Below are 13,505 nucleotides of genomic sequence, written 5' to 3'. Positions count from 1 at the left end.
CATTTTTCAACAAAGAAAAGAAATGGTAAGATTGAACAGATGACACAAATAACCCATCCGTGTTAATTTCCAGCCTCTAACGTGTTCTTTATCTTGTTGCTTCTGGATCCCTCCAGATAATATAGAATACTTCCAGGTGCAAAGTTTGCCTGATTTAATTTAGAAGTCAGAATACAGTATAGTATAATGCTCAGCTTGAGAACGCGCTTTGAACTGTAATGACCTTCCTTAATCTCAGTACATCATTATAACTACCTATATAATTTCTCAAACCTAGAGAAACCTAGGTTTCAGTCAGCCCATTATTAACAAGTAATGGTTAGATTTAGGATAGGTTATTCTAATATTCATAAAAGGCTTCATAGGAAAGGTCAGTGAACTCTACAGAATCAATCATTTATGAGCAGTCTTTGGTTTTCACTGAAATATTTATGAATGATAAAATTATTTTGACAAGGCAGAGTTCGATAGGGAGGCCATTTCTGACAACATGACATGGTTTCATAGAAATTCCTGGGTACAGTTAAAATAAGGCACAAGCTAAGCCAGAGGAAATGGATAATTCCATTTTTACCTCTGCAAGGGACAGCAGGCACTGAATGTGAACATTCACATGCTCCTATGTGCCACACGCTGTCAGCATCAGACCAAAAGAGGCAGCCCAAAATAAAGCTTAAAATAAATATATGAGAAAATAAAGCTATTCTCCAATGTCTTAGCAAGCAGATGTTTGGATATTTCTACCGTATAAGAATGACATTCGTTATTACTCAGCCATAAAAAGAAACGAAACTGAGTTATTTAGAGTGAGGTGGATGGACCTAGAGTCTGTCATACAGAGTGAAGTAAGTCAGAAAGAGAAAAACAAATATCGTATGCTAACACATGTATATGGAGTCTAAAAAATAAATAAATGAAGGTTCTGAAGAACCTAGTGGCAGGACAGGAATAAAGATGCAGACGTAGAGAATGGACTTGAGGACACGGGGAGGGGGAAGGATAAGCTGGGACAAAGTGAGAGAGTGGCATGGACATATATACACTACCAAACGTAAGGTAGATAGCTAGTGGGAAGCAGCCACATAGCACAGGGAGATCAGCTAGGTGCTTTGGGACCACCTAGAAGGGTGGGATAGGGAGGGTGGGAGGGAGATGCAAGAGGGAGGAGTTATGGGGATATATGTATATGTATAGGTGATTCACCCTGTTATAAAGCAGAAACTAACACACCATTGTAAAGCAATTATACTCCAATAAAGATGTTAAAAACAAAATGACATTCCATCAAAAAGCTGGTTATGCACATGAAGAATCAAGTGACTTGATTATTTTTTAACAAAGAATGGCCCACCCCTCCCGCGACCAAATTGCTATAACAGAAACCAACTGCATTGTGTATTCAATACAACAGTAGCAGAGATCACGGACGGTTCAATTAAGAATGTGTACATGATGGGCATAGTGAATTAGGGCCACCCCCCTCGGGGATCACTAGAAGAAAGAGCTGGCTTCCAAGCTCCTTTCTATAACATATGTATAAAATGAGTCCCTATACCCTGGAAGCATCGCCAAACAAAAAGGTGGTTGACGTTTGTTTCAATCTAATTTCACATGTGTACAAACAGAAATCCAGGAGAAAGTCACTCATTCATAAATGAGTGAGCTCATGACCCTCCCTCCAACCCCAGGTCCCATGGTAGATCAAATCACAAGGCCTTAGAGTTCAGCAAGAACTGCCTTTTATTTGGGGAGCAGAATTAGCCATGCTTAAGTGACTTCAACAACCTTGAAAATCGGCGGCTTGCTTTACTTTCCTTCTGTATCATCCCATAATAGAAAACATATCCAGACAAATTGAAATCAGTGAAAACTTTCCACAGTTAGTCTGAACTTGTTTAAACTTGTTTAACTTTGCTTAAACACAAGACTCCTTGAGTACGTGGAATGTTAGGAAAAATTAAAATATTTTATGGATTTAATCTATAGATTTACAGTGTCAGTAAACTCTAAACATTCTGAACATTAATTTAGAATAATTAGGCAGAAGTGAAATATCCAGAAAACAAAAATGTTCACGTTATTCAAGCACATGTGTATAATGTAGTATGTAATTAAACTATTTCCAACGGGAGGCTGTGAAATACTCTAGTTGTAATATTAATGAAACTTCTGTATTTTTTAATATTAACCACATGCCAGTGACTGTTGTTCTAGTGGCTTCAGAATACATGAAAACAATCAATTTCCTTGAGATATTTTTAAGGACAATGCTGGCCTGCCTTTATTAGTAATCTGTCTAAGGAGTAATTATTTTCTACAGATGGTACAGAAATTCCTAACTAATAGAGATGGTACAGAAATTCCTAACTAATAGACCCTCTTCAAGTGATCACAGATTTCAAATTAGTAAAAATAGAGTTTATCAGAGTATTTATTCCATTGCCAAGATGATTTGTTTCTGGAGGAATAGAGTTCAGATTCCATCATGACAATTACTCATGTAAGATTCAATTTTCTGAACTTATGGAAAATGAGTTTGAAAAAATGGAGGTGCCTCTAAAATTAAACAACCTGTTTCTGCCAACCTAGAGGGAGCTCCCCCTACCTTTCCCAGTGCCAAGCCCTCCCTCATCCCAAGCGGGTTCTTCTCCAGCGCATCTGCGCTTTCTCAATTGAAGTCAAAATCAACCATCCTTTTGTCTTCATGCAAAATCCCACTAGCTCAGCCTCCTGCCCCTCCCAGGGACCACCCCTATCTCCTCCATTAGATCCACTGGGGATATTTCCCTAAGCCCAAATTCTCATCTTGATATTTCTCTACTCAGAAACCTTTAGCGGTCACCATTGCTTGAGGCGTAAACTTCCAATTCATGAACATTAAGTGAACACAGGTTGAGTAAGACAGTGACCCATTTGTGTTAGTAAAGGGGACAAAAATTGCCCTTGTTTTGGTGATTTTGCTGTGTGTTAGTATTCTCTTCTTTTAAAATGGGATACCAGCATCACCGGCTTTTCAAAATAATTGGGAACATTAATTAAAAGTATGGAAGTGAAAGTACTCTGAAAAGTGTAACACTCTGAACACATTGGGTGGTCACTGTAAGTAGCTCCGTAAAGCCTGTTGGCTTCTTTCCTCACTGGTAGTAGCAGGTTTCTTGGGTTATCAAATACAACATGAGGTGACATGCTTCCTTCACTGGTCCTTAATTTCTGTTCTGCCTCAGAGGTAAATAAGCTAAAATCAGACACACTTAGCCCCTTGCTGTGAAAACCATTACTACTTTTTGCATAATTATTGCGCTTACAGATTTTATAGTTCTTCCTTTGCGTTTGACATTTTACTTGGTACTCTGTATCCAATTGTCGTGTAAATCAATTCAATTTAATCTCACCATCAGCCTCTTGAAACAATGGTTTCCCAACACGAGGCTTCAAAGCCTCTCTCATTTTCTCCTTTCTCTGATTCTTTACTTGGTATTTCCAACATTCGTACGATCTCTTTGGAGATCACCGCATAAAAAGAAGGATGCAAAAAGGCCAACAGGAAACATTCCAAGATGCTTGTAAACCTAATTTTCTGGGTCCTTATTAAGAGTCACATTTATAAAATGTGCACTAACAAAATCTCAGTTACCTGTTATAGTGCATTAAACTTAATCCTCTGTGGACTTTTCTATTAGACCGACCTCCAATTTGATTAGGCAAAGGAGATCCCGAGACATTAAAGCTGTCTAAAATGGATGGACACACACACACACACACACACACACACACACACACACACACACACACAATTGAGCGGTTTGCAAACCTTGCAAAGCATTCTCAAGGTTTGAACTTGGCAGTTTTGACCTTCTGCATTTATGTGGATTCCCATGTAGCAGGTAATTTTGTTGTGTTTTATTTTTTCCCCACCCAAGAAGAAAAGATGGAAGGAAGAAAGGAGGGAGTGAGAGAGGAAGGAGGACAAAGCAAGTGAAGAAATAAGGAAGAAAAGAAAATGGCAATGAGTAAATAATAGAATTTTTTAGAATTGAAGAATGAGATAAGAGCAAAGGAAATATCTCTTTGAAGGGTCGACTTTAATGCATCCCCTTACAAAGGACAACTTAAGCAGTCATTCATTTCCTGAGTTCAATTCAATTCTGATTTTCATTTCCATTAATGAGAAAGAGGTTCTCTCTCTCTGCGGTTGAGAAATATAAGAAAATAATAAGAAAATAGTGCTGTTAACATGCGTATTTGTGAATTAGCACAAGCCAACCCTGCTTTTGCATTAAGGCTCTGAGTAGTTCACCAGATTTAAAATTTATTGAGGGCTTCCCTGGTGGCGCAGTGGTTGAGAGTCCGCCTGCCGATGCAGGGGACACGGGTTCGTGCCCCGGTCCGGGAAGATCCCAAATGCCGCGGAGCGGCTGGGCCCGTGAGCCATGGCCGCTGAGCCTGCGCGTCCGGAGCCTGTGCTCCGCAACGGGAGAGGCCACAACAGTGAGAGGCCCGCGTACTGCAAAAAAAAAAATTATTGAAACGCAAACACTTAACCTTTGCTCCCTTCCGTTCCTCAAGTAGAGTTATTTGGTAGTTAGGCTAGAAGCATCAATATACGTCGGTATTTCCTGATGTTCACCTTCTCTGGCTGCTGCTAGCACTTTCCATTGCATTACAACGTAACGACAAAATATGAGCTGTGTTCAAAGTCTTGACAGAGAACATGAAATATAAATTTCAAAGGAAGGGAAGGGTTAGGACCATCTGTACTACTTCAAAAGGACCTTAGTAGGTGCATTTTAAAGTACCTATTATTAATTTGTTTGGTCTTTGCATTTGGATGATATATTAAAAGGGAGATGCAGTGATAAACAATTATCATTAAGATAAAGTATGTTTCTTCCCTAAAAAGCGTATTGAAAGTTATTCTAGCTTATTATGCACCTGAATGACACCATGAACAAAGAAACTGAAATCAACAAACAAAGGGAGGAAAGTGAAAACCTACTGAATTGCATTATAAAATATAATCTACATTACAGCAGGAGTACATTCATTTAGTAGAAAATTAGCAAGGTTCTGTTAACAGAATAATGAAGAGTTTCAAAGGTGTACCATATCAAAAAAAGCCCTAATTGTGTTCATTAATTCCCAGCCCAACATTACTGTGGGAAAACTAAATGTGAACAAAGCAATAATATGCCTCATATTCTCAGAAACCTGCACAAATGCTTGCCATCCATTAAATTTACTTTGGTATGTCCCATCTTAATTATTATAGCAGTATAATGAAGGCAACAGTCTCTAAAGATGAAGACAGGCATTGATTTGAAATATGACTTTCAAGAGTTGTATGGGGAGCGGTAGGAGGGATATATGTGACCTTAGAGGTCAAGATAGAGTCACTGAGGAAAAAAAACAGGTAGTATAAATGAAGAATTTATACCAAATAGTATATATAGATTTCAATACACTATTGAAATACCTAAAAATGCTATTGTACCCTAAATAGGAACAAGAATCTAGGCTCTCAGAGAAGAACTGAACTTATACAATTAGGTAGGAAAATAAAATCAGTCCAACTGGTAATTTAAAGACGTGGATGAAATGTCCAGATGAGAGACTGGCTTTTTCCCTTCTCAAACTGGTTGTCTGGGCAATAGTAGATGCGATATTTATGTCTGTGTTCTGGGGGAAATCAGTTTCTCTGCTGCAATTTTTCATTTTTAATAATATTAGTATGAATTTCTCCAGTGCCTTTCATTCCATTAGCTCAAAGCACTTTTCAAACCACTAATGAATTACGCTTCCTGAGATTCCAGCAAGGCAGAAAGCATCCCATCCATTTTCGAAGCAAAATACTTCACTTCTAGCAGCATCAGCCATTAGAGAACAGCCACAATTTTTTAAAAAATATTTTTATCACTTTCTCACTTCCCGTTTTGTCTCCTGCTTAATAGGTACATCTGAGGCATTAAGAAATTTAACGAGATCACCCAAAGAGGGAGAGGTCAAGCCCTTGATTCTCACTAATGTTTTCTGTCCTACACCTTAAAGTATCCACAGGAAATGGATCCACTCAAGTTTCCAGAACTCTCCACGGGAGGACAAAGAGCAAAGAGGGATGCCCTCAAATCCAGTCTCTTATAACTAGGCATCTCCATTATCTTTTCAGTATTCATCAGCCTGAACCATAAAGCGCTGAAAAGAACAGGTTAGGTGACAAAAGTTTTTTCCCAAAACTGAGTGACTCATTGACAACATCATTCATTACACCCCGAGAGAGTAGGAAATTGCTAAAGAGAACGTTAATTTCAGGTCCATTTAAATTCCAAGTCACTTCTTTTTAGAAGTCTATCCTGAGTGAGTCCTTTTAGGTGTCTAAGCAAACAAATGAGATGATGAGAGAAACTGAATGAGTCCATTTGTTTCCACTTTAAACAATAAATTATGATAAGTTCTACCGTTACCATTTCTGAATTTTTTTATTTTTAAAACTTTTTATCAAGGGTAAAGGGTGACTTCTATCTGTTCTGTGTCTACCATATTGACCATATTAAAATATGAAAAATAACCATGATATTGGTGCCTGTGACTCACCTCCCACAATAACTGCATTAGAATATTTAATTGTATGTTTCCATCACTTGAAAAGCAGACATGTGTTCTTTTTAAAGCACATAGGCCTTACATTTTTCCAAAACGAGTTGGGAGAGGTCAAGATATTTCTGATCTGCACAAAGTGGAGCAGAAGAGAAGAGCAGAGCGAGAGGACTCAGTGGGAAAATGGAACGACCTGCTAGAATCTTCTGAGGCAGAACTTTATGTAACATGGTCAAAATACAAATAAAATCTCAAATTATCAGTTATATCCATAGCGAAACGGTCCTTCAAACATATTCTGAAGTCAAATCTAAATCCTATAAAAATTATACCATGACATAATGAAAACAACATCAGAAAGGTACTATAACTGCACCCAGTTTGCAGGGATAAGAAAAGGCAGGCTGTACAGACTTGTCTGGATATGCAGAGCCCTTCTCAAAAAACACACACGTGAAAGCAGAATGAGGTGGGAAACACATTTCCTAAGCTTCCACATAAGCCCATAGTTACTCCCTATCGACACCAGATGGCCTTCCATAGCCAAGTGTTCACTTATTTTATCCCCAACGTTAAAAAAAAAAAAAAAAAAAAGACAGGCTGCTGCAATAAATACTATATATAAATGTGTTGTAAGCATTCTTAGATAAGTATATCAGCCAAATTTAAAACTATAGAAAAGCAAAGACTGTATAAAATTGTTTCCTTTTACATAAAGAGCTCAGCCTATTAGTTTATGGATTTAATTCTAGTACATCATTGATAGTTATAATAATTTCCTTTGGAAATAAAAAATTGGCTATAACTCTATATGACTAACATAGATCAATGAGATACATAGAAATCAAATTCAGAGCTAGAAGTCAGTAAAAGAAAAAAGAAAGAATTCGGGGGAATAAAAATTACTTGAACCTTGGAAATCTTAAAAAATGGATTAAAATAAAATAATAAAGCCACCAATATGTCATTTTCTATCTTCTTTTTGAAATCACCATTCAAAGAAACATCAGTCTCAGGCCTCAAGCAAAATAGGTTAAGATCCCAGAACAAAGCAGACTTTTTTTTTTAATACAGCAGGTTTTTATTAGTTATCTGTTTTATACATATTAGTGTATACATGTCAATCCCAATCTCCCAATTCATCCCACCACCACCCACCCCCGCGCCCACCACTTTCCCGCCTTGGTGTCCATACATTTCTTCTCTACATCTGTGTCTCTATTTCTGCCTGGCAAACCAGTTCGTCTGTACCATTTTTCTAGATTCCACACATATACGTTAATATACGATCTTTGTTTCTCTTTCTGAATTACTTCACTCTGTATGACAGTTTCTAGGTCCATCCACGTCTCTACAAATGACCCAATTTTGTTCCTTTTTATGGCCGAGTAATACTCCATTGTAGCACACCTTCTTTATCCATTCATCTGTCAATGGGCACTTAGGTTACTTCCATGACCTGGCTATTGTAAATAGTGTTGCAATGAACATTGGCGTGCATGTGCCTTTTTGAATTATGGTTTTCTCAGGGTATATGCCCAGTAGTGGGATTGCTGGGTCATATGGTAATTCTCTTTTTAGTTTTTTGTTTGTTTGTTTTTGCTGTACACAGGCCTCATACTGCTGTGGCCTCTCCCGTTGCAGAGCACAGGCTCCAGACGCGCAGGCTCAGCGGCCATGGCTCACGGGCCCAGCCGCTCCACAGCATGTGGGATCCTCCCAGACCGGGGCATGAACCCATGCCCCCTGCATCGGCCCGCAGACTCTCAACCACTGCGCCACCAGGGAAGCCCCTCTTATTAGATTTTTAAGGAACCTCCATACTGTTCTCTATAGGGCTGTATCAATTTACATTCCCACCAACAGTGCAAGAGGGCTCCCTTTTCTCCACACCCTCTCCAACATTTGTTGTTTATAGATTTTCTGATGATGCCCATCCTAACTGGTGTGAGGTGATACCTCATTGTAATTTTGATTTGCATTTCGCTAATAATTAGTGATGTTGAGCAGCTTTTCATGTGCTTCTTGGCCACCTGTATATCTTCTTTGGAGAAATGTCTATTTAGGTCTTCTGCCCATTTTTGGATTGAGTTGTTTGTTTTCTTAATATTGAGTTGCATGAGCTGATTATATACTTTGGAGATTAATCATTTGTGCATTGATTCATTTGCAAATAGTTTCTCCCATTCTGAGGGTTGTCATTTCATCTTGTTTATAGTTTCCTTTGCTGTGCAAAAGATTTTAAGTTTCATTAGGTCCCATTTGATTATTTTTGTTTTTATTTCCATTACTCTAGAAGGTGGATCAAAAAAGATCTTGTTGTGATTTATGTCATAGAGTGTTCTTCCTATGTTTTGCTCTAAGAGTTTTATAGTGTCCGGCCTTACATACAGGTCTTTAATCCATTTTGATATTATGTTTGTCTATGCTGTTAGGGAGTGTTCTAACTTCTTTCTTTTATATGTAGCTGTCCAGTTTTCCCAGCACCACTTATTGAAGAGACTGTCTTTTCTCCATTGTATATCCTTGCCTCCTTTGTCATAGATTAGTTGACCGTACGTGCATGGGTTTATCTCTGGGCTTTCTATCCTGTTCCATTGAGCTATGTTTCTGTTTTTGTGCCAGTACCATATTGTCTTAATTACTGTAGCTTTGTAGTATAATCGGAAGTCAGGGAGTCTGATTCCTCCAGCTCTGTTTTTTGCCCACAAGATTTCTTTGGCTATTTGGGGTCTTTTTTGTCTCCATACAAATTTTAAGATTTTTTGTTCTAGTTCTGTAAAAAATGCTATTGGTAATTTGATAGGGATTGCATTGAATCTGTAGATTGCTTTGGGTACTCTACTCATTTTCACAATGTTGATTCTTCCAATCCTGTAACATGGTATATCTCTCCAACTGTTTGTGTCATCTTTGATTTCTTTCTTCAGTGTCTTATAGTTTTCTGAGTATAGGTCTTTTGTCTCCTTAGGTAGGTTTATTCCTAGGTATTTTATTCTTTTTGTTGCAGTGGTGAATGGGATTGTTTCCTTAATTTCTCTTTCTGGTGTTTCATTGCTAGTGTATAGGAATGCAAGAGATTTCTGTGCATTAATTTTGTATCCTGCAACTTTACCAAATTCATTGATTAGCTCTAGTAGTTTTCTGGAAGCATCTTTAGGTTTCTCTCTGTATAGTATCATGTCATCTGCAAACAGTGACAGTTTTACTTCTTTTCCAAATTTGTATTCCTTTTATTTCTTTCTTGTCTGATTGCCATGTCTAGGACTTCCAAAACTACGTTGAATAACAGTGGCAAGAGTGGACATCCTTGCCTTGTTCCTGGTCTTAGAGGAAATGCTTTCAGTTTTTCACCATTGAGAATGACATTTGCTGTGGGGTTGTTGTATATGGCCTTTATTATGTTGAGGTAAGTTCCCTCTGTGAACACATTCTGGAGAGTTTTTATCATAAATCGGTGCTGAATTTTGTCAAAAGCTTTTTCTGTATCTACTGAGATGATCATATGGTTTTTATTCTTCAGTTTGTTAATAGGGTGTATCACATTGATTGATTTACGTATATTGAAGAATGCTTGCATCCCTGGGGTAAATCCCACTTGATCATGGTGTATGATCCTTAATGTTTTGTTGGATTCTGTTCACTAGTATTTTGTTGAGGATTTTTGCATCTATATTCATCAGTGATATTGGTCTGTAATTTTCTTTTTTAGTAATTTTCTTAGCTTTGTCTGGTTTTGGCATCAGGGTGATGGTGGCCTTTTAGAATGAGTTTGGGAGTGTTCCTTTCTCTGCAACTTTTTAGAACAGTTTAAGAAGGATGGGTGTTAGCTTTTCTCTAAATGTTTGATAGAATTCACTGTAAAGCCATCTGGTCCTGGACTTTTGTTTGTGGGAAGGTTTTTAATCACAGTTTCAGTTTCATTACTCATGATTGGTCTGTTCATATTTTCTATTTCTTCCTGGTTCAGTCTTGGAAGGTTATACCTTTCCAAGAATTTGTCCATTTCTTCCAGGTTGTCCATTTTATTGGCATAGAATTGCTTGTAGTAGTCTCTTAGGATGCTTTGTATTTCCGTGTTGTCCATTGTAACTTCTCCTTTTTCATTTCTAATTTTATTGATTTGAGTCCCCTCCCTTTTTTTTTTGTTGAGTCTGGCTAAAGGTTTATCAATTTTGTTTATCTTCTCAAAGAACCAGCCTTTAGTTTTATTGATCTTTGCTATTGCTTTCTTTGTTTCTATTTCATTTATTTCTGCTCTGCTCTTTGTGATTTCATTCCTTCTACTAACTTTGGGTTTTGTTTCTCCTTCTTTCTCTAGTTCCTTTAGGTGTAAGGTTAGATCGTTTATTTGAGATTTTTCTTGTTTCTTGAGGTACGATTGTATTGCTATAAATTCCCCTCTTAGAACTGCTTTTGCTGCATCCAATAGGTTTTGGATCGTCGAGTTTTCATTGTCATTTGTCTCCAGATATTTTTTGATTTCCTCTTTGATTTCTTCAGTGATCTCTTGGTTATTTAGTAACGTATTGTTTGGCCTCCATGTGTTTGTGTGTGTTATGTTTTTTTCCCTGTAATTGATTTCTAATCTCATAGCGCTGTGGTCAGAAAAGATGTTTGTTATATTTCAATTTTCTTAAATTTACTGAGGCTTGAGTTGTGACCCAAGACGTGGATGTCTCTTGGAGAATGTTCCATTCGCACTTGAGAAGAAAGGGTAATCTGCTGCTTTTGGATGGAATGTCCTTTAAATATCAATTAAATCTATGTGGTCTATTGTGTCATTTAAAGCTTCTGTTTCCTTATTAATTTTCTGTTCGGATGATCTGTCCATTGGTGTAAGTTAGGCCTTAATGTCCCCCACTATTACTGTGTTACTGTCGATTTCCTCTTTTATAGCTGTTAGTATTTGCCTTATGTATTGAGGTGCTCCTATGTTGGGTGCATAAATATTTACAATTGTTATATCTTCTTCTTGGATTGATCCCTTGATCATTATGTAGTGTCCTTCTTTGTCTCTTCTAATAGTCTTTATTTTAAAGTCTATTTTGTCTGATATGAGAATTGCTACTCCAGCTTTCTTTTGGTTTCCATTTCCATGGAATATCTTTTTCCATCAACTTGCTTTCACTCTGTATGTGTCTCTAGGTCTGAGGTGGGTCTCTTGTAGACAGCATATATATGGGTCTTGTTTTTGTATCCATTCAGCCAATCTGTGTCTTTTGGTGGGAGCATTTAGTCCATTTACACTTAAGGTAATTATCGATATGTATGTTCCCATTCCCATTTTCTTAATTGTTTTGGGTTCGTTATTGTAGGTCTTTTCCTTCTCTTGTGTTTCTTGCCTAGAGAAGTTCCTTTAGTATTTGTTGTAAAGCTGGTTTGGTGGTGCTGAACTCTCTCAGCTTTTGCTTGTCTGTAAGGGTTTTAATTTCTCCATCAAATCTGAATGAGATCCTTGCTGGGTAGAGTAATCTTGGTTGCAGGTTTTTCTCCTTCATCACTTTAAATATGTCCTGCCAGTGCCTTCTGGCTTGCAGAGTTTCTGCTGAAAGATCAGCTGTTAACCTTACAGGGATTCCCTTGTGTGTTATTTGTTGTTCTTCCCTTGCTTCTTTTAATATGCTTTCTTTGTATTTAATTTTTGACAGTTTGATTAATATGTGTCTTGGTGTATTTCTCCTTGGATTTATCCTGTATGGGACTCTCTGTGCTTCCTGGACTTGATTAACTATTTCCTTTCCCATATTAGGGAAGTTTTCAACTATAATCTCTTCAAATATTTTCAGTCCCTTTCTTTTTCTCTTCTTCTTCTGGAACCCCTATAATTCGAATGTTGGTGCGTTTAATGTTGTCCCAGAGGTCTCTGAGACTGTCCTCAGTTCTTTTCATTCTTTTTTCTTTATTCTGCTCTGCAGTAGTTATTTCCACTATTTTATCTTCCAGGTCACTTATCCGTTCTTCTGCCTCAGTTATTCTGCTATTGATCCCATCTAGAGTATTTTTAATTTCATTTATTGTGTTGTTCATCGTTGCTTGTTTCATCTTTAGTTCTTCTAGGTCCTTGTTAAGTGTTTCTTGCATTTTGTCTATTCTATTTCCAAGATTTTGGATCGTCTTTACTATCATTATTCTGAATTCTTTTTCAGGTAGACTGCCTATTTCCTCTTCATTTGTTAGGTCTGGTGGGTTTTTATCTTGCTCCTTCATCTGCAGTGTGTTTTTCTGTCTTCTCATTTTGCTTGTCTTACTGTGTTTGGGGTCTCCTTTTTGCAGGCTGCAGGTTCGTAGTTCCCTTGTTTTTGGTGTCTGTCCCCAGTGGCTAAGGTTGGTTCAGTGGGTTGTGTAGGCTTCCTGGTGGAGGGGACTATTGCCTGTGTTCTGGTGGATGAGGCTGGATCTTGTCTTTCTGGTGGGCAGGTCCACGTCTGGTGGTGTGTTTTGGGGTGTCTGTGGACTTATTATGATTTTAGGCAGCCTTTCTGCTAATGGGTGGGGCTGTGTTCCTGTCTTGCTAGTTGTTTGGCATAGGATGTCCAGCACTGTAGCTTGCTGGTCATTGAGTGAAGCTGGGTGCTAGTGTTGAGATGGAGATCTCTGGGAGATTTTCGCCGTTTGATATTATGTGGAGCTGGGAGGTCTCTTGTGAACCAGTGTCCTGAAGTTGGCTCTCCCACCTCAGAGGCACAGCACTGACTCCTGGCTGCAGCACCAAGAGCCTTTCATCCACACGGCTCAGAATAAAAGGGAGAACAAGTAGAAAGAAAAAATTAGTAGAAGTAGAAAGAAAGAAACAAAGAAGGAAAGAAAGAAAGGTGGGAGGAAGGGAGGAAGGAAGGAAGGAAGGAGGGAAGGGAGGGAAAAAAGAAAGAAAGAAAGAAGATAAAGTAAAATAAAATAAAGATAAAATATAA

Source organism: Leucopleurus acutus (genome assembly GCF_964270905.1).
Source record: "Leucopleurus acutus genome assembly, chromosome: 21".
Lineage (NCBI taxonomy): Eukaryota > Metazoa > Chordata > Mammalia > Artiodactyla > Delphinidae > Leucopleurus > Leucopleurus acutus.
The sequence above is the reverse complement of the archived record's forward strand: the minus strand, read 5'-3'. Positions refer to the sequence as shown.